The sequence below is a fragment of the Lissotriton vulgaris genome, chromosome 3_1 (assembly GCF_964263255.1).
Source record: "Lissotriton vulgaris chromosome 3_1, aLisVul1.2, whole genome shotgun sequence".
In the NCBI taxonomy this organism is placed as follows: Eukaryota; Metazoa; Chordata; class Amphibia; order Caudata; family Salamandridae; genus Lissotriton; species Lissotriton vulgaris.
The window spans coordinates 1250106245-1250130224 of record NC_141689.1 but is presented as its reverse complement, the minus strand read 5'-3'; the positions used below and the strand labels follow the sequence as shown (position 1 = coordinate 1250130224).

General features: G+C 45.1%; 1 protein-coding gene across 2 annotated transcripts in view; it reads right to left on the bottom strand.

Moving 5' to 3' along the window:
- GC (GC vitamin D binding protein) overlaps window positions 1–23980 on the bottom strand; it is a 263059-nt gene that overhangs the window by 52849 nt on the left and 186230 nt on the right. The gene's annotated exons all lie outside the window — the stretch shown is intronic.

The following is a 23980-nucleotide window of genomic DNA, read 5'->3' as shown; positions in this document are numbered from 1 at the left end:
CCCAATATCTCTGAATTTAACCTTTGATCTCTTACACAGTATTATTTTCAGTAGTCTAATAGTCTAAAATATTGAGGACATATGACCATTTTGAAATTTGGAGCTAAATAGTTAAGAAAAGTTAAAGTTTAAAATGCCCTAACTTGACGCCTTAATGATAGCAAACTTTCTTTCATTACCAACAAACTTCATAGTCTGTGCTGTAGAAATTTTGATCTTACCCCACAGTGCTGTGATAGCTTGCCTTCTTGCATGTGGGATCTACCTACCCAGTAGGTAAAATAGTAAAAACATTGCCCCACAAGAAAGGCCAAGTATTCTGTATGCTAGGAATATAGATTAATGTGTCAAACATAGTGCTAACTGCATCCGGGACCTTTACTCAGTATTCTTTTAGCTTGCAGTATTGCTACAAAAGGTGAATCAAGCTCCTGTTAGCATTGGTCCTTGATGTGAAGAAGAAGGGCCCCAGTCTACAAGTTAGAATCCGAGTGAATAATCTTGTGTCTACTTTTTTATCAATATAGCTGCTGTCATTCCCAATTTTATTGATGACTGTGGGGCAATAATCTCACAGAAGAGGTCGTAGAACAAAATGTAATCACATTTATATTTTTGCAGCATCAAAAAGAGCAATTAAAGAATACAGCAGTACCCTATATTTATGCACATTTTCATGAAGTAATGAAACATTTAATCAATTTCAAAAGCAATTTGTATAAACACTATGGGCGTTTATAATGTGCGTAATAGGTAATCCGGTAATATGTAATAAAAGAGTACAGAAATGGAGTGATTAGTCCCCACCATTATGTTGCAAATATTAGTAGAGAATAATATTGTGGAAATTGATTATTGCCTCCAAGAGGATACTGTACCTATATTTAATAGTTAAACATTTTAGACAAATCATCAGCTCCATAAAACTACTGCTTACATGGTACGCTACTAGTGCAGGGAATAAGAAAAGAGGATGGTTTGGCACCGCCTGCACCAAAACACTCCTGTCGCTGAAATGAGCCATGAGCAGTCTACTGCGGGACATCTTGACAATCAAGACCCTACGTATTTTAAGCCCTTAGCTGCGGCGGCTATTCCGCTGCAGTGCTAGGGGGGAGGGGGGCCACGCAGCGCTCCTGTGCTCGTGACGTAACCGCTCCGGCACGAGCTTCGGGTGGGCTGAGCTTGTGATGGAACGGTTCCGTCACGGCCCCGCCCGCCCAATAGAACCCTCAGCGCAGGCGCGGAATTCGCGCCGCACAGGCGCGGCGAGCGGGCCGTGACGGAACCGTTCTGTCACCAGCACAGCCCACCCAAGGCTCGTGACGGAACGGTTCCGTCACGAGCAAGCAAGGGGTTAAATAAGCAGGTTAGGGATAACAGGATAAAAAGACTCCAGAATGAAACATGTGACAATATCACCATTGCGGCAGAGAATAAAAATACTAAATTATTCTGGGACACGATGAATGCACCATTCTTAAAATATGATGATACCCCAGAGTTCAACCATCTTGTCCTCTGTGATAGTTGGGTGGCACACTTTTTAGATTTAAAGAGCATACTGAGGATGTAGCAAGGCCTATGTGGAGGTCGGGAGGGGAAGGGGGATCAGAAAAAAATCGAAATTACCCCCGAAGAAGTAAAGCTGGCCATTAAAACTAGCGCAGGGGGTGGGACCCCTGGTCCAGATGGAGTGCAGGTTGATGTATTTAAATCCGCTCCTGACCTTTGGGGGCCTATCCTGACCATAGTCTTAAATGCAGCATCGATGGATAGTATCCCATATTCCTAGGAGACCGATTATTATATCTATATTCAAGAAGGGGGACAAAGCTGACCCCAAAAACTATCAGCCAATTTCACTGCTAGACTCTTCACTGAAGGTCATGAGTAGAGTACTATTGGTAAGGTAGGAGGAATGGGTATACGAAAAATCGATCTTGCCCCGGTTCAGTATAGTTTCAGGAAGCAGATGGGTACGGTTGAGCAATGCACCAACCTTGAGCTCTTAATCAGAAAATATACATGGGCCAAGATGGGTACTTTAAATTTATGTTTTGCAGATTTGAGCAGAGCTTTTGATTTAGTTGACCATAATCTATTATGAGTATTGATGATTTCCCTAGTTGCACCTAGACCGATTGTGGGGTTCCTCTCACGTCTTTATGAAAAACTAACAAGCACGCCTCAATTTAAAGTAGGGCGTGGCTTCGTACGGGATGTGTATTGGCACCATGACTTTTCTCACTCTTTATTAATGAGGTGGATAGTCATCTTAAGTCACTGCAGACCAATGCCCCTAAGGCTTGAGGATACTCATATCAGTGCTGCTTTGTGCATATGACGCTGTACACCTAGCCAGACATCCAATAGGTCTGCAGAAACTGATGAATGCATTTGGCGAATTTATCTCTTCAAGGAAAATGGTTATTAACAAAACCAAAACATTTACCATGGTCTGTGGTCGAATACGAAATTACTGCAGAACCTTTTTTATTGATAGTACACCAATTGTTTCAGTGAAATAATTTTGTTATCTGGGGATACTGTTTGCGGGCAACGGCTCATGGACTCAGCATGTATTAAATATTAGAGTCAAAATGGGCAAAGTCTCCCAGGGAATTTTTAGATTTGCTTCGAAACTGCGTAGCCGACCCATTAAGGATATGGTGGTTATATATAAAGCTAAGGGCGTGACAATGGCAACCTATGGAGATGGTCTCTGGGGCCATGCCCAGCAAATTGAGGAAAATACATTTATAAAAATGCTTTTATATTTTCCACCATGTGCAGCAAACACTATAGCTCACAGTGAGGTAAATTTGCGATTTGTAGAGGATCTCCTTCTGGTTAAACCCTTGTTATTATGGATTTCACTTTGGGACAAGTATAAGATTAGTTTTACTAGAAAAATAATCCTTGACTGTCTAACCTTGGATAAAGCAGTAAATATACTGTGGCTTTTTTAATTCAAGTCCCTTCTGGGCGAATTGTGTAACCTGTCGTTTTGGTCTGATACTACCAAGTTTACATCACTTATCAAGAATAGGATCAAACAATTTTTTTTCCCAGTTAGGCTTGCAAAACGTGATTTGGACGAGGGAAAAAAAATTGCTAGTGATATTCTATAAGACCTTGGATAAGGAGGAGGGAACTAACCTTTATCTGACATACGTAAACATTATAAAACACCGCTTTGTGTTGACAAGGTTGAGATGCAGTATTGTGCATCATCTGGTCGCTTTTTCCACATATGAGGTCTTGCGCCTCTGATGCAATTCTGTGCCCCTGTAATGGCTATAGTAAACAAAGAACTCTGCACTTTCTATTATTCTTTAAACTGTACCAAAATCTGAGGCTCCACTATTTGAAACCTATGTTTATTGCCCAGAATATCCGAACACATAAAATTGTGTTGAACTTCTTGGTATCACTAGGTGGCCCCATGTGTGTTACAATGTTGCATTATTTATAACAAATGCTATTAAAACAAGGAAAGCATATCGCAATAGCTAATGGATGGGGTACCATATTTTCTATTGTTCTTTGATCTACTGGATTATGATAGGTCTATATTATTTATTTGTAGTATCCAACTATAAGATTATTTGTACATATTATTTGTAGATGTGTTTTAACCGTACTCCTTATATAATATATTGTATCTACAATATGAATTTTATCGTTTGTATGCTTATATTTATATGTGTGATTTTAGCTATGTACTTTTATGGTTGTATTTCTTTTTGCATCCGTAAAAAGTTTATGAACGAATGAACGAGTACAGAAATGGAGTGATTAGTCAAAATTGTTAGGATTCAGTCAATATAGAGGTTGTGAATGTCAGAAAAAATATTCTTGGATTGGCCAGTTGGGCAGCTAGGCAAACTACTTAGGGAATGCAGGCTCAATTTAGTAACCTGAGGTTGGTGACAGCTGTAGTTTTATTATTTAAACTGAACATCTGTGATGGTCTGCCTGACCATTACAGTTTCTCGTTTTTGAGGGGCTTCCAGGTGGACACACATGACAATGCCCCAAATACCAGAAAATCAATCGTAGTCCTCCTTCCCTCACCATTGTTGTGTTTGTCAATGTTCAAGGCTCTATACTTGCAATCACCATACAGTAGCTGCATGAAGCCATGTTTTAGTCCCTGTGTTGTTGTGGTACCTGGTGAGCTTTATAACATGTGGAGAATGCCATGAGTAAGAAGGTGACAGTAAGGTAAAATACATAACTTGATGGCAAGAGGGCTGGCTAATGGGGCCAGTGTGTGTACATATATCACCATCTCAGTATGTCAGCATGTGTGTGACTGTCTGAAGAGTCATCCCTATCTTTTGAAGTGATAATGGTGATCGCTTGAGCATCTCCATCATGTTGGTTTACCACCCCTGCCTAAATGTTGGCAATTCTTTGCATACTGTCAGGATCCTTGACATCATGGAATTCACCATTACTGTAAGCCAGGCCCTGACACATTGTTTACGATTATTAGCATAGAATGGGCATCCTTGACATGATGGCACCCACTTTGGATTAATGCTGGCCACACGTAACATATTCTGGACATCTTTAGCATTATAGAATGAATCCTAGGTGCACCAGTGGCCATGGCATAATCTTCTCTATTCTTGGCATACTGTGGGTTTTCCTCAAGTAATGACATAGTGGTGGTGAGATAGGATTGTGTCATTCTTGATTGAGCATATTATGTTTAAAAATATGTTATTTCGCCAAGCTTATTGTTAGAATCAGTCATGAGAAATATCCTTGAGAAGGTGGAAAAACAAGGATCACCATGCAGTCTAAGTAGACTGTCCTGTTTTCGATTTATTTTTGGGTGAACTTCAATGGTTTTTTCCCAGTGTTTTCCAAACCTTTTGCAGTCAGCGACTATCAGGGTTATTTCAACTGCCTAACCCCCAAAATAGACACAAAAAAATTATTTCAGGGTTTACAAAACATTTTTTTAAAGTGATTGTTATAAAGCACATATTTAATTTAAAGAAGACATAATACAATGCATTGTATGTCTTCTTATTGGCAGGTTGTTCAATGGACTTATGTTAACCTGTTTTAAGCACTTGAAAGTTTGGGTACTGTTCTTATTCACAATCACATCTAATTGCTCTCTCTGGCATCTCATTTCCTTGCACACTCACTCTGTCAGGAGTCTGTTTGTTTTACAGGACTATTAATGGAGTTAAAAAGTATGAGTGCCAAATTCATAAACAAATGCCTGGAGACACTTGGGGGTCTTTCACCTGCTCCTTACTGAGTATTATGACATTGGGGTGGCCGACCCTGTGAACAGCATAGTACCTTATGAAACCTTTACATTTTTTAATTACACCAGACTAATTTGTAGCACAGCATTCTAAGGCACATGAAATTAGATGTTTAAGCAAGCTCACCACTCCTATTCTGTACTCGTTGCCAGACTACATTAAGGCAGTGCTGCTGTTGTGTTCATAGCTGCCAAATATCCCCATGGCAAGTGCTTCAATTTAAGTCTGTTCTGATCTTTTAATAGACATCACATTATATTTTGGGGCTTGAAATGTTGCTGTTGACGTTGTAACTATATGCTCAAGACACCCAGCAGTACAGTGCCGTTGGATAAAAAGCCAGGATTAGCTAAAGGCATTACACATACCAATGGGACACCATGAGCTATGAATTTTGTTGGTGGGTGGACAGCCTTGTGTCATCTTTTCACACCTATCCCGTGTGTATGGTAATAGCACTCTTTGCACACGTACCTGTCACTACGCCTTGCATTGAATGTTTACAGCCTGGGGTGTTTGGCAGATAACCTGATATGAATCCTAATTACAGCAGGAAACGGAGCTGATGAATCAAAGGGTTATCCCCATTCTGTGTCTGTGGGTAAGTGTGATAGAACATATTGGCCAAGATGTTTATAGGCCAGCCATTTCACCAATGGGAAAGATCACATAAGATAATAATATTCCCAGATTCTCTGCAGTGCATAAAATAATAAGAAGTACAATAGTAGATCAAACCCAAAACATGCTTCTAAACCCTACACCTTTAATCCAAGCACACAAACTGGAGGAAACAAAAGGAAGAAGAAACAATATTTTAGTGACATCCCTAAACAACAAAACTCAAGCAGGATAATCTTGGACCAGTCTTATTGGCTGCTACCTTGGATAACAAAGTAGTATTGTGTTGGCCCCTTCAGAAAGCAAGAACAATGACCTATTCTCTCTCAATTCCCTTTGTTTTCCATTTACGTTGTGGTTGTGCGGGTGATTATCAGTGTTTATATGTTTTCACTGATGAGCATTGTTTCTCTTTCAGTGGGGTTTTGCCAGTTCATATAGGTTTAAACCTAAAACAGAATAGCCTGTGTATAAGCATATGAATTTAAACACTGTTTTTATTGCAAATATGAGTGCTGACCCCTTAACAGAAACCAGGGCCATTATGCACCTCTTGGGAAACTGGTTTCAATGGCACTTATCTGTTCTAAAAGTTATGTGAGTAACATTCAGTTCACTGGGTTATGTGAAGCCATTTCCACTCCTACTTCTCCCCCTGCCACTTATATAGATTGAGGGAATATAATGGATGATAACCATTTTTGTTTGTTCCTGCTAGACCACAGTAGTTATACACCCTCTCCTTCTTCTCCCACCTAAAGTCTCATTGTTTGAAATCAAAGGAGATTTGCATCTCTCACTCAGGTTTCATCTTTCTCACTTAGTGTTATGACCAGTGGGATAAGCTCATCCATAAATGGCACCATTGCTAGAGAGACTTACATAGTTTACCAAATTCATATAGCCGAGATACCCGCCACCCCCTCTCAACACAATCCCCAAAAGGAGTGAAACCGGAAACAGTTCTTGAAGTTTTTGGAAGTGGGATGGAGTGACCATCCCGGCCGTATTTATTAAAAACAAAATTAAAACATTAAACGTTTCATGTTATGTACAATTTCATTACCATATTGCGATGTTTGGCTAACCTTAACAGATTCTCTAATACAGAGGTTCTCCTAGCCGAACTAGCAACCTACAAAACATTTCTTGACATATTGAAATTGTACAACCTAACGTTTAAGGGCCAACGGCAAGGTCATAACCGGTGTCAAGATCCCTAACCGGACTTACCCCTCCCACTTGGGATGGGCGACAGCACGGAGGCGTACCTCAAGTGCAACTACTACCAATTTCCCTTGACTTGACGGGGGCACCTAAAATTCGACGCCAGTTAAAGGTCGTTCGAATACTCGTGTGAGGTATCTAGAAGGTATCGTGTCCCTTATCCCAACCCCACACAACTTACCGCATCTGCCGTCGCAGATGTCACTGGCCCCGGGAAATTCCCCAGGAGGGGGCTGTAACCCCTCCTACAAAGGAAGGGGCCTTGACCGCCTTTCCTTTACTTCCGGCGACCCATCCTTAGAAGGGACCGCCTCCCCATTGAGGGGCCAATGGCCACCTCTCCCGAGCGCTCCCATCCGTGTTGGGTGACGCCCACTCATAGGGATCTACTAATTAGTGCTCACCGATCATGACCTTACCGCCTACCAAAATAAATACGACAGTGCTAATCAACCTAAGAATACATTGGTCACTATGACCGAAAGAGCATACATCAAAATTCGACACTAACTGAATATCTTTAATGGTAAACATACTCAAAACGAACCTACTTTATTAACTCAAAATCATCATGGCACTACAACCTGGAAACGAAAACAAAACAAGAATAATCAACTTTATTATACACAACTGGCTGTCTTCAGGGGCTGGTGGGTGGGTCAAAATTGGCTCTTCGTTCTGTCCCGAGCTCACGTGCAGCGAGGAGGTGCAGCTTCAGAGCACAAGAACAAGAGGATGTCTTCTGGTCTTGCGTCCCTTTTTATCCGTCTTCAGGGCGGGCGTATACCCGCCCCTGCCTGCCCCTGAGGGCGTGGCTGGCTGCGTCGGTGTCTAGGCCAGCCCACTCTAGGGCGGGAACGAGCGCGCCCCAGCTACGCCGCTTCGGGCATACCAGCTGAGACGCGCCTCCCGCCCAAAATGGCTTCCCGGGGGGATCGAGGCACTCGTCCATAAGTTCGGGGGGACCGATTCGGTCGCCCCTTTCCATATAGCCGAGATACCCGCCACCCCCTCTCAACACAATCCCCAAAAGGAGTGAAACCGGAAACAGTTCTTGAAGTTTTTGGAAGTGGGATGGAGTGACCATCCCGGCCGTATTTATTAAAAACAAAATTAAAACATTAAACGTTTCATGTTATGTACAATTTCATTACCATATTGCGATGTTTGGCTAACCTTAGCCCCTTAAGTGCTGCGTCGGTGCATTGGCCGACGGCAGCACTACCTCCCCAGTGCTGCGCACGACCATTGGACGTCCATTCAGCACTGGTTCCAATGGACAGCGCAGCACTGGGGAGGGATGTTTAATAGCATCTATGAGGTTAACAGATTCTCTAATACAGAGGTTCTCCTAGCCGAACTAGCAACCTACAAAACATTTCTTGACATATTGAAATTGTACAACCTAACGTTTAAGGGCCAACGGCAAGGTCATAACCGGTGTCAAGATCCCTAACCGGACTTACCCCTCCCACTTGGGATGGGCGACAGCACGGAGGCGTACCTCAAGTGCAACTACTACCAATTTCCCTTGACTTGACGGGGGCACCTAAAATTCGACGCCAGTTAAAGGTCGTTCGAATACTCGTGTGAGGTATCTAGAAGGTATCGTGTCCCTTATCCCAACCCCACACAACTTACCGCATCTGCCGTCGCAGATGTCACTGGCCCCGGGAAATTCCCCAGGAGGGGGCTGTAACCCCTCCTACAAAGGAAGGGGCCTTGACCGCCTTTCCTTTACTTCCGGCGACCCATCCTTAGAAGGGACCGCCTCCCCATTGAGGGGCCAATGGCCACCTCTCCCGAGCGCTCCCATCCGTGTTGGGTGACGCCCACTCATAGGGATCTACTAATTAGTGCTCACCGATCATGACCTTACCGCCACAGGCCCGGATAGTTGACCGGCTATCCGGGCCCCCCACCAAAAACTCCTAGCTAAAGGTCATGTTCCAACGTTTTCAACCATGCTAAGAAGTCTCCTATGAGTAACTCATTTCCCACCCGAGACAAATGCACACCATCCCCCATATACATACTGTCATCATTAATACAACCGTGCGGGATAGAATGCAATGTCCTGGAACGGAACAACCTACTCATTTTATTATTAAATTTCCTAACAGAACGGTTCAAAGCAGGGATCGAAATAGCCCCCCGCCACACTTTTCGTGGGATCATATGAGACCACGCAATTATGCACCCCGGAACTTTCCTCGCCAACCAACTTACGGTGGAAAGCATTGCCTCCAGGAGAAGTCGTCTACCGGTGGTGACCAAATCATTGCCCCCTAAATGTACTATGACTATAGACGGCGGTGACCTCATCCGCCCTAACAAACCCTCAAAATAAGCTTGAAACTGGTCAATACAGAGACCGCCCCTTCCGTAGAAGGACATCCTGTACCCGTATTCCCCAGCTACGTGAATCATGTCACCTGCTTTGAATACGTCTGCGGCACGCCTCACGTATGAGTGGCCCACGACCCACACCTCCTTTCTCACAGCCGGTGATGTCTGACCGCTGGCCCGGTGTTGGGTCGACTGCATAGTCCGCCCCGCCTCGAAGGCTTGCGTAACTGAAAACCAAACAAAAGACAAGAAGCGTGAGTACATTGTTACAGCTTCACAACATGTGCAACCGCACATACCTCTTATAACAATTGGAGGACCAACGCCCCACTCGTTTTACTTGTTCCACATTCAGACCCCTGGCTGCAGCTTCAGTGGCAGCCCCTATCCGAAAGGAGTGGGTCCCAAACTCACACGGGTCCAAGCCTGCTGCGGAAATTGACATCGCGAGCACCCGCTGAAACTGAAACTTTGTCAGTGGGGTGGCGTCCGCGTGTCTCAACATTGTCCCCCCCCATGCTGCCACCCTTCGTGTTAGGTAATCCTCTAAACACCTCACCGGACACATGGAGGACCCTGGAATCCTGCGAATGACTATGCAGTCTCCCACCCCACTTTGATCGGTTTTCGACTTGACAAAGGATACCGTCATAGTCTCACCCCTAATCTGAACGTGTTCCCGGCACAAACCCCCCGCCACGTCCCGCTTGTTCCTTGCCACCAGCTCACTTATCCTCATAGCCCCGTGAAATGCAAGCGTAAAAGCGGCTCGGAACAAACAGGCCTCGAACTGAGACGAGCATATGTCGGGGAGTGTGGCCAGCAACTGGGACAACCTATCCAGACCTATCGGGCGCCTCTCATCTACTCTGCGACCCTCAAGGCGTTGCCACCCACGCAGCGCTTTCTGTACAGCAAAAGACGCTGTCGGGTCCTGGATATTATGAGCCCTGGCAACAAAGGAGATGGCAGCACGATGCCTCTGGGCTGTAGCCACCGACTTCCCAGCCTTACGCAAGGACATCAGAAAATGTACCACCCAATCCTCGTGGCCCCAAAGTCCCCCTCTCTCCGTCCCCAAAAAGGCCAAATAAGCCCGAAACGCCCCTTCGTATGCCTTCCTCGTCCTTGGTGCTAGACTCTCTCCCACGAGGTAACGAAGTTCGGGGCACCGAGAGACCATAGAGCTTCGGGAAAGGGTGCTGGCTCGGGATCCGCTGAGGGAAGGAAACCCGAGAAAGCCTGCATTTGAAAACGAGACAGTGCATCAGCAGCCTGATTCAACACCCCCGGGACATGTTTTGCTCTGAATACCACGTTCAGTTGCATACACAATAAGACAATTTCTTTAAGCAGCCTCAAAATCATTTTACAGCGTGCTGCCTGACTATTAATGCATTCTACAACGGTCATATTGTCAGACCAGAATATGACAGAATGATTTTTAAATCCATCGGGCCAGGATCTGAGGGCCACCAAAATAGGAAACAGCTCAAGGAAAGCAATATTACTCGTCAGCCCCCCATCGTGCCACCATGTTGGCCACTTTTGTGCTGACCATTTCGTGCCGAAGATGGCGCCGAAACCCATGCTTCCCGCCGAATCCGTCCATAGACCAAGCTCTTCAGAGGTCAAGGCCGGTTTGTTCCAGACGACTCGACCATTGAAATCCGCCAAAAATGCCAACCAAATACGCATGTCTTGGCGGACCTCGGCCGATAACCTTGTGCGATGGTGACCCTCCTTTAGGCCGACCATCGCCTGTGCAATCGACCGGGAGAAGGGGCGGGCCATCGGGATCACCCTTAAGGCAAAATTCAACTTCCCCACCAATTGCTGTAATTGATGCAGCGTAACTTTAGATGCAGTGCTACACATTTGCAAGGCTGTCTTGAATTTCGATACTTTGGAAGCTGGTAAACGAAAACAACCCTCACTAGAGTCCAACTCGATCCCGAGGAACTCGAGGCAAGTCGTGGGACCCACTGTTTTACCTGGTGCCAACGGCACGCCAAATTGATTCATTAAAACACAAAATTCAGTCAAGGCCCGGGCACATTCATCATCCCCAGCGGCCCCAAGGAACAGAAAGTCATCGAGGTAATGCATCACATTCCGAGAACCTGTTTTCTTCGTGTAAACCCATTGCAGAAAACTACTGAATTTCTCGAAATAAGCACAAGATATCGAGCACCCCATTGGCATACACCTGTCCATGTAATACAAACCTTGAAACATGAATCCCAATAAACGTTGGTCATCCGGGTATACCGGGAGCAAACGGAACGCTGACTCGATATCTGATTTCGCCATCAGCGTCCCGGGCCCCAGGCGATTCAAAATGGCTACGGCCTCATCGAATGATGCGTACCGCACCGAACATATTTCTGGATTAATTGCATCGTTTACAGAAAGGCCATGAGGGGCCGATAAATTGTGAATCAATCGAAACTCACCCGGGTCCTTCTTGGGGACCACCCCTAAAGGAGAACAAACAAAGTTCGGTACCGGGGGGGCATGAAACGGGCCGGCTACCCGACCTCGGCTAACCTCTTTCCGGATCTTATCCTGTACTACAGTGGTATGCTGCAAGACGGAAAGTTGATTTTTGCACGTCCCGACACCCTGAAAGTTACCCACCGGGATGCGGAAACCATATAAAAAACCGTTTCGTAGCACCCCAGCAGAAGTACGATCAGGGTATTCGCTGAGCCAGGGAGTCATCGCCAGGGTATCAATCGGGGTTGGTAGAGGCGCCCCTCGGACTATATTAGACCTGTTTAGCGCCTCCTCTCCCCCCATTTTCACCCGATTTGGCTCTGCACGAGGACTCAGGATGGGGTGCCCCACAACCACTACATTCGTGTTTGAACTTACAAGATCCCGGGGGCCTAGTACATTTGCTTCTGTTGAAATTGAAACAGAACCCCCTCTTTCCTGTATTGCCGGCGGGTCTCGGGTAATCGTCCGTACCCGTACCCGACCGAAAGGGCGTCCCCCCATTTTGGCGGGAGGACTCACTAACAACACTCCCCACCAATGGCACTTTCAACATTCCCGACTCTTTCATCTTATTCCATGTTAAAGAATCGTAACAGTCCCATGTTAAACTTTTGTTATGCTCCATCGCTTTCCTGAAAAGATTGTCATAACAAAACCATTGGTTTCCTTGGTGTGATGTCGAGTACCCCATAATTCGTGACTGATATACTGGAAATTCCGGGAGCAAATCAGGCCTACGTCCCCCCAAAATTGCCGTGAAAATTCCCCAAGCGTTACCCCAGTTACCAATATTTTCATTCACTTTAAAGGCGGCCATTTTTGCGCGCCAAACACTCGGATGCATCAGATCCTTTTGACCCTTAACAGTTTCCACCTCATAGTGATCAACGAGCAGGGAGAAAATGTTAACGTATTCCCCCGCCCAAATCTTTTCCTTTATTGGCAAAGGAACATGTTGCCCCAATCTTTCCCTACGAGAGGGTGTTGACTCATCCCTTGCAATCGGCAATGGCCGCTTACCTGCACCGGACGCTGCTGCCGTCCCTTGGGGCTTGTCTGTCGCCGCATCCGGCGCGGGCACCTTGGCTGTATCATGTTTCTCGCGCAACTGCTTCATGAGAGCTTGCGCTTCGGTAGCCATGGCGCCCCCCTTACTGTCCCCCAACCATGCTGCCAATTGTGCCGCCAACTCGGGAGGCATATCTCCGGCAGGCGTCGGGGTGACTATCACGGGAATCGGAATCCCCTCATCCGGTACCGGGGCCGGTACCGGGGCTGGCGCCTCGAGCGGAGAACAGGGAACCGGGACGTCTCCCCCGACCAGCCCCCTTCTCGGCTTCTTTGGCCTTCCTCCGGCCGGTGGACGCCCCGATCCCTCCTCGCCGTCTCGCTCCGCCAACCGCTTCTTAATTTCGGACATGTCCTTCATGAGTGCCCGAACCAACTGGTCAGTCGACATTCTCTTTGCTCCTTTCTTGGGCATCCTTCCGACGAAGTATCTAAAAGACAAAGAGAGAGATTAAAACGCTCAAAATTGGCTCTTCGTTCTGTCCCGAGCTCACGTGCAGCGAGGAGGTGCAGCTTCAGAGCACAAGAACAAGAGGATGTCTTCTGGTCTTGCGTCCCTTTTTATCCGTCTTCAGGGCGGGCGTATACCCGCCCCTGCCTGCCCCTGAGGGCGTGGCTGGCTGCGTCGGTGTCTAGGCCAGCCCACTCTAGGGCGGGAACGAGCGCGCCCCAGCTACGCCGCTTCGGGCATACCAGCTGAGACGCGCCTCCCGCCCAAAATGGCTTCCCGGGGGGATCGAGGCACTCGTCCATAAGTTCGGGGGGACCGATTCGGTCGCCCCTTTCCATACTTGTTCCCGTGAAAGGAATATGGGATATTTGGAATGCAAAGAAATGTGCCTTTTGGCTTCTCATTATTAGAATCCATCTCTTTGCAAAGCCAAACAGTTATGGTGATGGCTCGGAAGGGCTCCAGCTACCTAATCTAAATATATAGACTGCTATTAAAGAGTTTCTACATTGATTTGCAGCTTCAAAGGACCTTGTTAGCATGCAAATGTATCCTAAAATCCAATTCATGGAGCGCACCAACGGCTGGGACCGGGAGCAGTGGAGTCCTGATACAGACTTTGGTGTTCCCTGACTGGACCTTTCACTTTGTTAAATGAATTGATTAAGCTCGATAGCAGGTGATAAACATTATTGTCAGAATGACAGACAAGGGTTGTTGTTTCAAAGCTGTATATAAAGATTTAATAGGCAGTTTACATAAGTGTATTCAGAAGCAAAACATAGAAATCATAAGTAGAGGGGATACACTACAGTTCTTAGTGATAGCCGGCATAGGTTCACCTTCTAAAATGGGGCAAAAGGGTCTCTCGTACATAAAATTCACACATTCTTTTATAGGATTTCTAACAAAGATATTCATGCATTTTACATCAGTAAATGATTATCAGGATATGCACCAATAAGAAACAAGCAAGAAGAAACATTTTTCTACAGAATACATTAAAAGTTTATCTCATGGTAGTAATGGATTGGGTCTATTGGCGTTCTCACGGTTTACTCGAGAAATCCAATTGATACATTGTATAGCAGTAGCCTGGGACAATTGAAATGTCCGTGGGCAAGTACAGTGAGAGAAAAGTCTCTGGGATACTCTCTGCTTATTAGCGTGAGCCTTGCAATTCTTTATTTAGAGCGAGAAGAATTGGAACAGTTAACACACTAGTTTGTGAGATTGGTGCAAGATGGACGACAATATAAACGCAACCTAGGTTAGTGTAAGCCCAACGTGTGATGCATTTAGTATGCAGGAGAAACAGCTCTCTCAACCTCCATCCATCCACTGTTCACCTCAAACCAAGATACCCAAGATACAGAAAGTGTGGGCATCTTGTGGGCAGAGTCGGCCTCAGTGCTGTGTTCTAGACCTGCTTGTTTTAATGTATGTGTTGGATTCAATGCCAGAATACCATGTCTTATGGCCAAGTCCTACAGCTCCAGTAGCTCTGTCGAAGTTAACAGACAACAGGTAATAGGAAAACAATCCTATTGCCATGTATTATGTTGTAGCACTTAGACAACTCAGTATCCAAGGGACTCACTCATCTGTGACTAATCAAGGTTCAGAAAAGCAACTTCACCTGAGATTAGCAAACTTGTAGGGTGTAATTTCTGACTTCATATGTTTACCAAGATCGTTGTCTTATGGTTAATCTAGCCCAGGAAGTAACAGTACTTAGAATATTTTAATTATTCCTCCATCTCTTCCTCATTCCATCATTTTTTTTCAAACACCTTGTGAAACTTTGTTTTATATTTTAGGGACATTTTCATCTAATAAAATAAGCCCCACTTATTTATTTTTTTGTTTCCGCTTATTTAATTCTTGTCATTTAGTAAAATGTCTCAGCAGGTCAGATTGCTCATAATGACATATCTGCCCCAGGGTGAAATGGTCCACGGTGGGCGATTTCACAGAAGGGATCTGCTTTTCAAGTCACTCCAAGAATCTCATGCTCTTCCAATATGCCAACTGCCGAGGTTAATACCAGGGCAGGACTAGGAACCCAAAGCAGCCCTGGCAATTTTGTTGGACCGGCCCCATAGGGAGGGTGGGGGGGGGCGGGGTGTGGGGGGGTACAAGCGCAAATCACTACTTCTGAACAAAACCGGCCCCCAGCATTTCTGCTTTTGTTACTGGGGGTCGATATTGAAGAATCGTTGCAAAACCAACCCGCAGTAAAAAAAAAAAAGGCACCACCGCTCCAAAACTGGCCCCTACCCTTTCAACCTTTCGACCAAATGCCCGATACGGCCAGTCCGGCACTGGTTAATACGAGTTGCTTATAAATGTAGTACAGTCTCAAGGAATGGTTAATAGTTAAGTGTTGGCTAAGACCTACCATGGCCATTGTACGCTGTCCTTGGCTCTGTCAGCATGGTTGCCTTGACAGTGTCAAGGTCTTAAGCTATGTCTGCTGAGTTCTCAGTTCTTGTGCTGGTCGGTGAACACAACTGTGGTTCCTGCGTCGTTATCATCTGCTTCTGACTACCTTTTATTCCATCAACTCAGAAAAGTGAGCAATGATAAATACAAGAAGTCATTGTTTATGTTGATCACAATACTATCCTGATTTGACATTAGTTCCCAGACCCATCTATGCCCATCTATGCCATATCTCCTTTCCCTTTAACTGAAGAATGACAATAATAGTCACAATACCATTATCCATATTTAGAAGGATTTTAACAGGCATATGTATATAGGCCCCTATGCCAAGCTCCATTTATCAAGCAGATGTAACGAGCACAGAAATTGTAGCATAACAGCTCATTGGTGTCAAAGAATTTAGGTCTTTACTTCCCATGACTTTACATTGGGATTGGCAAAATCACAGGAAGTCCATCGGAGTACCTTTACATCAGGAATATTTACATCGTAAGCTCCGGTACTTTGGATCATTAAATATACGTATATTTTAAGTATATATTTGAATGTACATATATATGCACATCAACATACACATATATGTGTGTGTGTGTGTTCGCGTGTGTGTGCGCGCGTGTGTGTATGTATAGATGTACACATATATATAGGTATTGTTTTTATTTATTGTGCTACTTCTCTTTATTTGCATTCTTCCAACTATGTCAATTAGAATGTGCCAAAAACTCTAACATAAATAATATTGTTCTTAATACAGTCCTTTTTCAATGTCAGAATTTTGTAACAGTTGAAGCAAAGAGAATGAAGACATAACAAACAAACAAACATAACACTAACCTTAAAAGATCCCTGGCATACTATTATGCAGTTTAATTTGTTCTGAGACTCAGCATCTTCTTTCTCCAAACTCCTCTTCCCCGACCGTACATCCACCTTCTGTTACATTTTTCCCCACTCAATCAAACATTATTATGGCTCTTAAACTAGTCTTTCTCCAACATGTATGTCAAGTTTGAAGATGTATTTTGTTTCCAGTATCTGGCCAGTGTACGACTAGCTACGCGTAAAAAAACTGGTGTATTAATTTTCAGTCCCCAGGGTGACCTCCTCCAAGTTGAAGGGGCGCAGCCCCAATACTGTAACAGCTTGGGCTGCCAGTATAGGGAAGAACTTCCCTCCAAAATATTGCTATTTTTGGGCAGGCCAGACACATATGAGTGTGTCCAGCAGTCTGCTCCTCCTCCAAGGCTTATTGGTAGTCACCAGAAGCATCTTGTGGATCTTGTCCGAAGTGAAGTACCACCCTCTCTTTATTTTCAGCACTGATTCTCTGTGGTAGACTTAGGCTGTTAAATCTCACAATAGGGTTTCCAATCTATTGATTGGCAGTTCAGCTTGTAGGTCTCTGATCCACCTAGTGGAAAGTGTCTCCCCTTTTGTCAACTGTCTTGTTGCAGTCTCCCTCATCTCTGGTTGGAGTACCAAATATCAAATTTGTAGGTTGTTTCAAGCAGCCCGTATCTTGTCTTGCAGTTTTCGAAGACCTGATCACTGAAATTATCTGTAGTCATCGTGCATTCACTCTCCCTCTACTTTATAAGCTAATGTCCCAGACCTAGATTAAACACATGATTGTCAAAGATAGGTGTTAGTGGGGAAGGAAAGAATTTAATGTCATCAACAGTGGCTATTTTATCTAAAATACCCAGTACAGTATTTTGTTATACGACTGCAAAATAAGTTTTGTGGCCTGCATTTCTCTAGAAATCAAGTGCGGTCCCAAAGTATTCTACTGACCACTGACCTGTCTATGTGGACCCAGCATTTGCCCATCTACCTCCTTGACCATTCTCCGAGTATGCACAATTAAGCCGCTCTGTAATAAATGATGATACAAGGAAAGCACTGTCCTCCCCTTTCTTCATGTATCAGGCTCGATTGGAGCTCCTGAGACATCTCTCTACAAGAATTCACTCTCCAGGCATCTGATCCAGACTGCCCAGCATTACCATATTGAAATTGACAAATAAAAGCATTGACCCTTCTGGGAACCCAACAGCTTTCCTTAGGACCTTTCCTAGAAATTTGTTTTGTTCCTGGTTGGGTGCATCCATGACTATCATAGTGAGTATTTCACATCAATCCTACTCTTGACTATAGCATCCCTGTTTCCTGTGTCTACTGTCATTTCCAGCACTATCAGCTGGAGTAATTTTGAAATTAGGATGGCTGTTTTGCTTCACGGTTTGGAGTAAATTTGCCTTGTGTCTATATTGAATAAAAATCTAATAGTGTCTCACTTTTATACATAGCCATAATTTCTGCCTTTTGCATGTCAAGGAACGCGTGACTTCAATCGTTTAGGAAGGAAATTAAGCCCCATTACCTTAATTGACAGGGCACTGAATGTAACCACGTGCGTGGTATAATCATTTGTAAACTTGAAGTGGACAATAGTCTTTCCTATAATATGTTCTTATACTCATGTATACAATCAGGCTAAACTCCCACCAGTTACACAAGAGTGGCTCCTGCTACCAGTGTAACTGATACTTTACCGTCACCTTGAAATATTATTGTGGATCTTTGTCAAATTTTTACCAGGATCTTTCACAGTCTGGACTGAATTATGAGACCATAGACTTATGCTGCTTCAAGTGAGCCCGTCCAGCACTGTCCACCATGAGTGATATTGGCCAGCATCTTCCAGTTTACACTCCTTCTCTTTTGGACAGTCTGTGTTTATGTCTTTGTTCCTTAGGCAGCGGGGTCTCTATGCTATTGTTTTCATTTGGGGCATGTTTGTTTCTTCTGCCTGTTACAAATTCTGCCCCAAGATTTTAAGCTCCTCCTTAAACATGGTGTATCCTTGAATCTACATGGATGGCAAATCCAAATGTAAATGTAAATCTAAACCTTATATTTCCTCTGTTCAAAGCCTCTGTATGCGTTTTTTTATGAGTGTGGTTTTAGCGAAGTCTCGTAAGAGGTTCAGCATGTCTTCTTTGGTTAGAATTGGAGATTGCTTCCTTGCCTCTTGCAATATCTCATCTGTTTTGGGAAGTCAAACTTTATATACTTTTGCTGTCACAAGCAGTTCGCCATCTTTCAGTTGGAGTAGCTGGCTGAAAGCCGCTTGTATATAAGTCGCTATATCTGCTCACTCCAAGTCTACATTTGCTTCCCATAATCTGATATTGCCCGCCTTGCCCTGTTCTCCAAGACCTCACATCTCAGTCAAAGTGTATTTACACGGTTTGTGATTTTTATTGTCAAGTTGTTTTGTCCCCAAATTTCCTGTACTGTACTCTTCATTTTAACCACTCTTGATTCTATTTGATTAACATGTTGCTAAAGCTGCATTGATACTCTTTTCACATTTTTATTTCCTAGTGAAGGTCTTCTCTCAATTCTTTGCTCAGTTTGTCCAAAGTATACCTTCGTCAGGGCTAGGTCCTCCTTCCTGGTTGCCATATTGTCCAGCATGTCAGGTTCTGCAGAAGCTCTTTGAGTTTCCTGTTCTTGTTGTTTACTACTTAAAGTTTATAGGCTCTTTTCACCTTCCTTTCCTTATCTCCATGGCTGCAGAGCTCCATTACAGGCAGGATATAGTTATGTAATTTTGTAGTTTTATTTGGAGGAAAATGAGGAAACTTATGTTTTACTGAAGAACAGTGTTGTGTTCGATAACCCCTACTTTTTACCAGAAGTTGCTGCCCCTAATGATGGACTATATTATTGAGATACCAGTGCTTGCAAACCTTCCTGCTGCATACATGGTTCATCATCTCTCCTTCCACTGTTCCTGCCATAGTTACATCCACTCTATTGCACCCATCATCAAAGTTGGTTTATGCTTGCAGGGTTTCTCCTTTAGATGTAAGTCTATGTTCTTCTGGGGTTCTCCTTTAACGTAGCTGCCCCATTCGGTATATTTAAAGTTCTAACTTGTCATGTGTCGCTCCAAGCGGCACATGCCTTTTATTATGGCTTGTGTTAATCAAGGCGCACCACTGATGAGTCAATTTCCCCTTACTGCCTCCTTACCTTTCACTTCCATTTGTCTGCATCCAGGCCACCAAACCCCACTCACTCTCTCTTCTTTTTGCAACCCTCAGGGTTATCTTGGCATTTCAGATGCCAGTTAAACGTTGGCTCCACGGATCTGCTTGGACCAAACTATTTATTTCTTTAGTTTCCTTGTGTTCTTGTGTTAGCTGTTCCTCTGTGACTGTGGCTTGTTGTACCATTGAATTGGACCCTGGGACATGGAGATCTGAAGATTGCATCCACCATGTTGTAACACTGACCAACCCTGTCCCACACACAGTTTTTCTTTTTAGTTTTAAATTATTTTTCAAATAGTGAATATAAAAAGTATAGAGCCTTTACTCGTGTGTGGCGTAAGGTTGGCTGAAGGGCCTGGCTTGCAGCCTGGCCCTGCGTCCATCTCCTCGCAGGCAACAAATCCCAAGTTGCAACAGCCTTTGGCTGTGCACAGCGGGGTAGGCCACAAGGCTTGGCCAGCCGCCAGGCCCTGTGGGCAAACCCCAAGCAGGTTGCCAACCCCATGCTGCACACAGCATTTGGTGGGTTGTCCTTCAGGCCCCAGGGACCCCATCCCCAGGGTCAAAATAAATATATATTAAGAGGAGGTGAACAGGCAGACCCCCTGCCTTAAAAGACTGGAGGACCAATCCCTAGTGTCAAATTAAATAAAACTGGGGGGGCCACACAGCTCCTCTCCCCAAGCCTTCTTTGGCCTTCTTGGGCCTCGGGGACCTCATCCACCATGGCCAAAATCTAAGTGGAAGGGGGCGTGCAGCCGCCCTCCACTAGCCATAATAGGCCCTGGGGACCGATCTTCTGGGCCCATACATAATAAAAGAGGTGAGGAGGCCACACAGCCCCCCTCTCTGATCCTTATTAGGCCCTGGGGCCCCCATTCCCCACGGTCAGCAATTTTTAAAAAAGAGTGGGGCAAGCAACCCCACTCACCTGAGAATTTTTAGGCCCTGGGGATCACATCCCCCGGAGCTGGACGTATTTATAAGGGGGGGAGGCCGTGCAGCCCCCTCCTCCAAGCCTTCTAAGGCCCGAAGAATCTTTCCCCCAGAGTAGGCTGTTTTTTAAATGGGGAGGGGGCCAAGCCTATTTTGACCCTGGGGAGCCATTACCCTAGGGCCTGCATTATAAACAGGTGGGTGCCCAACCGGGGCAACCACTAATCACTTGTTGGGACCTATGGAGGAAGCCCCAGGCCCCCGCAGCCACAGCCGGTTTCCTGCATGGTGCAGGAGTTAGCATTGTTCCTCCCAGAGGGAGCAGCAATTTATGCTGCTCCCTCAGGCGGGAGCAATATGTGTTCTGGTTCCCTGCCCGCATCAGTATGTGCAGGGAAACAGAACATAATTTTGCTCCCAACTGATGGGATGATTTTTAAATGTCAGGCTGGCTTGGAGAAGACTTATTGTTTGCTCCCGTTCAGTAGGAGATTTAAAAATGCACCTACCAGATGAGAAAAAACATGTTTCCCTGCCCACAATTGTGTGGGCAGGGAAACTACTATGTCCTGGGAGTGGGCTCCCTGGGGCACAGTAAGTGAGCCAGCACCGGGCAATGGGGCCCCTGGGGCCATTAAAGGCTCGAGGAGTCCTCTCCCTTTAAATTAAAGTATTGACTCTGGAGGATGGATCCGGGGAGTGGTGTGACCAGGCTCCCTTTAATTTTTAATACTGCCTTGAGTGATGGGGCCTCCTTAGGCTGGGGGAGGGGTGCTGCACAAATTCCTCCCCATAACTAATACATTGGGCCCCGGGGGATGGGGTTCTGGGGCCGAAAAAAAGCTCAAGGAGGTGGGATGCTTGCAACCCTCCGCCTTCAAAAATATATCCAGCCCAAGGGATGGGGTTCCCAGAGCCCAATATGGACTTGGGGAGGGGACCCTACTCACCCCTCCCCAATATCATGAATATCATGAATATCGGCTTGGTTCCGCCGAAGAGCGACGCACCACCATAAGAGCGCCAACACTCTCCAAACTAAAACCTAAATGTTGGACTTGGTAAAACGATTCAGGGGAGAGGTGCCGCCGAGGACTGGACCTCGGTATTGGCCCCGAGTCAGCTTTGAAAGTAGGCTGACATGGGGGAACTTTTTGCCGGCAATGATGGATAATTGTGCTTATAACGAACCTTACAACAACAGGACATCAAACACACCGCCCACTGGAGGGTTATAAATATGAACAGCCGTCTGAACCACAGGCCCCACAATGCAGTATTGAAAGGAAGTGATTCCAAAAAAAGGTGCCATCGGAGGAAGTGAAATAAAGACTAAAACATCGGGCTGTGGAACATACGGCATGTTGCTTGGTGCAGGACACATCTTTGAAAAAGTTTCCATGGGGAAACAAAACGCGTTAGAATTATGTCCAATCCTGCTGTCATCCATCAATTAAAACGGCTAAGACGAAGTCCCATGTGCGGCTCAGTTTCCTTCCCTGTGGATATATATATATATATATATATATATATATATATATATATATAAATATATATATATATATATTTAGAGCTCCGCAACTCTGCTGCCGGAGACCGGCAGAAGAAAGCAACAAGACGGCACTCGCAGCAGGTATAAACCAGGTCCGGTTTATTGGCGCAAAAAGAATAGAATCAGACGCGTTTCAGCACTTGCCTTCGTCAGTGTCAGCTGGCGTCGGCAGTGCAGCAATAGATAAGGCAAAATTCATTGAAACAAAGGAAGGTTCAAAAGGTCAAATGAAAGCGCCATCTTGTAACGATGAAATTGCGCTATTTACAAATCGTATTTCACATTTTCTCATTTTCAAGCAATGAAAATAAATAAACTGAACATCCATAAACATTCTATTAACGTGTTAGTAACTAATTGAGCCCTGGATGGGCTGATTAAACACAAATTCCTAATACAGTGAAAATATTCATTGCTTTCCTCATTATAGCGTGTTGTTGGTTTATGGTGGAAATAACACAATCCCCATAAGTTCTTAATCTATGGTAACAATTGAGGCCTGGATGGATATATATATATTACCTACTGAAAGTCGCCAGTAGGTAATTATAGTTAGGACCTAGTTTCCATAGGAAATCCGCAACATTCTATTTGGAATAACTTTGGCGCCGGTTGACGAATCTTTGTGAAATTCTCCAAGAAGATGGGGCGCTCCGCTCCTATCCTGAAAGTTTCGGGGTGATTCGTCAAGCGGGGGCCGAGAAAAAAGGGGGGGTCCCAAAACGTGTTTTCCCCATGCAATTTTCCATAGGGACCGTTAAGCGCAGCTACAGCCCGAACTGCTGGACGGAATTACACCAAATTTGGCAAAAAGGTAGTTTGGTTCATAGATCACGCTTTTTGTTAAATGGTGTAAATCCGTGCAGTAGGTCCTGAGAAAATCAAAAGTAAAATCATAGATATATCTATGGACGAAGTAGGGTACGCGTATCATCCGAGGATCATGCGCGTACCCTTAGGAGCACGAGCTGCATGCTAATTGGCTGTCAACTGTCTGTCAACACTCCAAACCAGTCTGGGTAGAACCGAGGCACAAGAAAACTGAAAAACAAGTGCGTAAAAGACGCAAAGGGGGCAGGATAGAAACACCCTGACCCCCTAGGCGTGCTCAGGGGGTCACACAAGGACCCCCAAGGCCCCCCAATTTTTTTTTTTTTTAAATCACGGGATGTGCGTAACCCGAAGTCTGATTAATTTGTAATTAGCCCCCGGGGGGCCAAATCCCGGGGACAATGTAGATAATTAAAATGGGGGCCCAGAGGGGACTCCCAGCCCCGGGCACCACCACCTCCCAGGGCTTTAATGTTAGGTATGTAGGAGGACTCATGGCCCCCCACAGCCCCCTGGACTGCCACCCCGGGGGCTTCTTTTAAAAAAAAATTACATTGTAAAACCTATGTCGGGGGCTCAAGCCCCCACACGCCCCGGGGACCGCCACCTCCCCGGGGCACTACATTTTTTAATT